Below are 2,500 nucleotides of genomic sequence, written 5' to 3' on the forward strand. Positions count from 1 at the left end.
GGAAGAAAAAAGAGGGAGGAGAATGAAAGGAAAATGAGTAAGAGGAAAGAAGAGAGAGGGAGGGTGGAAAGGGAAAAAAGGAGGAAAGGAAAATAGTTAGGAAAAAGGAAGTAAGTGGAGGAAGGGAAAGGTAAAGGGGAAAGGATGAGAGAGAGAGAGAGAGAGAGAGAGAGAGAGAGAGAGAGAGAGAGAGAGAGAGAGAGAGAGAGAGAGAGAGAGAGAGAGAGAGAGCAATACCTAAGCACAGGAAACTGGCTTATTTCCTACATTTCTCTCTCTCTCTCTCTCTCTCTCTCTCTCTCTCTCTCTCTCTCTCTCTCTCTCTCTCTCTCTCTGTCTCTCTCTCTCTGTCTCTCTCTCTCTCTTTGTGGCTAGGCAGATGAACATGTGCACGGCCTTTGAGAATGAGAGAGAGAGAGAGAGAGAGAGAGAGAGAGAGAGAGAGAGAGAGAGAGAGAGAGAGAGAGAGAGAGAGAGAGAGAGAGAGAGAGAGAGAGAGAGAGAGAGAGAGAGAGACTAAGATAAGAGATAATTAAAGAAATGAATGGTGCTTGTGGCGGAGGGTGATAGCGGAAGCACATTAGATAAAGGGTACGAAGAGGAGGAGGAGGAGGAGGAAGAGGAGGAGGAGGAGGAGGAGGAGGACGAAGAATAAACAGTAGAAGGATGAGAAGACAGTAAAATGACGAAAGAAAAACAAACAAACAAACAAACAAACAAACAAACAGAAAGGAAACGAAGGAAACTAGAAAGAAGAAAACGGAGATCAAGAGAAGAGAGAAAGAGGAAGAGGAGGAAGAGGAGGAAGAGGAAAACAGTAAAACGACAGCGAGACCAAAAAAAAAAAAAAAGACGGAGGAGGAGGAGAAGGAGACACGAGAAGGCAGAGACTATAAGAAAAGGAGGAAGAGGAGCAGGAGGAGGAGGAGGAGGGGAAGAGAAATGAATGGCAGGGGCATGTAAGAAGATAAAGGAAGCCTTCTTGGATGCTGTGAGGCAGGAGAAAAAGAAGAGGACAGGGAGGTACTAGGGCGGAGACGGCGGAGGCGAGGCAGCATGGGCCAGTATGGGGAGGCGGAGGAATACATAGAACCAGATACAACGAAAGGCGTGACGAACTGGTAACACTGCTGGGGAGAGAGGGAGAGGGAGGGAGCGTAAGAAAACACTGGGACATGGGGAGAAGGAGTTTGTGATGGAAAGAAGTTTGGTAAAGGCGAATAAAAGGAAGGAAGGAAGGAAGAGATAGGTGGATAAAACGATAGAAGGAAAGGAAAAGATACGTGGATGAAATGATGTAAGCATAAATGTGAATAAATGTAAGAAGTGAGATAAAGGAAAAAAGTTTGATGGAAGAGGAGGAGTCTGGTAAAGAAATGGAAGGAATGGGAGAATGTAGGATGATAAAATGATGGAAGAAAGGATAAATGTGGATAAATGTGGGAATAAGATTAAGGAAACACTGGGGGATGGAAAGAAGAAAGAGACTGTGAAGAAAAGGAGTTTGATAAAAAAAAAGGAGACTGAAGGAAGGGAAAGAAAGGTGGAAAAGAAAAGATGGCGTGCTAAGAGAAGGACAAGATAATAAAGACGGATAAATATAAAATAAAAGAAGAGAAGATAAAAAAACCGGAAACATGAAAAAAATAAATAAAAGAGGCAAAAAAAATAACGCTACATAATTTTAGGCTTAGAAGAGAAACAAAGTAAAGAAGAAAATAACGATAATAAAGCTTGATAAACTAAAGAACAGAAGAAAATAGGAAAATAAAGAAGCTGCAAGGAGAGGACGGACAGATAGAGGAGGATAAAGGGAAATACGATAAAGAAAGTTAAATACAAACCAAAACAAAAAAGGAAAAGAGGAAAGATGACGGAAAATTAATATAACACTAGGGGAGGAGGAGGAGGAGGAGGAGGAGGAGGAGGAGGAGGAGGAGGAGGAGGAGAACAAGAGGGAAAAAGTAACACACAACAACGACAAGGAGAGAAAGAACAAGGTAAAGGAGGAGGAGGAGGAGGAGGAAAGAGAGGAAAAGAACAAGAAAATAAAAAAAACATGACAAAGAAGGATAAGAGAAAAAAAACTGCAGAAGGATGAATAGGAAGAAGAAGAGGAAGAGGAGGAAAAAGAGGAGGAGGAGGAGGAGGAGGAGGAGGAGGAGGAGGAGGAGGAGGAGGAGGCAGAGGAGGAAGAGGAGGAGGAGAAGTAGGAGGAATTAGAGGACAATGACGAGAAGTAAGAAGAAAAAGAAAAAAAGAAGAGAAGGAAAAATAAGAACAGGAAGAGGAGTAGGAGAAGAAGAAGTAGTTGTAGTAGTAGTAGTAGTAGTAGTAGTAGTAGTAGTAGTAGTAGTAGTAGTAGAAAGCGGAAGAGGAGGAAGAAGAACAGAAGAAGGAGGAGAAGGAGGAAGAGGACAACGACGAGGACAAGGACGAAAGAAGGAAAAGATGGAAAACGAAAAAAAAAAGCTTGAGGAAGAAGAAGAAGAAGAAGAAG

At 42.5% G+C, this 2,500-nt stretch overlaps 1 protein-coding gene across 4 annotated transcripts in view; it reads right to left on the bottom strand.

The window, feature by feature from the left end:
- LOC135113621 (teneurin-m-like) overlaps nt 1-2,500 on the bottom strand; it is a 156,061-nt gene that overhangs the window by 137,247 nt on the left and 16,314 nt on the right. The gene's annotated exons all lie outside the window — the stretch shown is intronic.

The sequence above is a fragment of the Scylla paramamosain genome, chromosome 26 (genome assembly GCF_035594125.1).
Source record: "Scylla paramamosain isolate STU-SP2022 chromosome 26, ASM3559412v1, whole genome shotgun sequence".
NCBI classification, from domain to species: domain Eukaryota; kingdom Metazoa; phylum Arthropoda; class Malacostraca; order Decapoda; family Portunidae; genus Scylla; species Scylla paramamosain.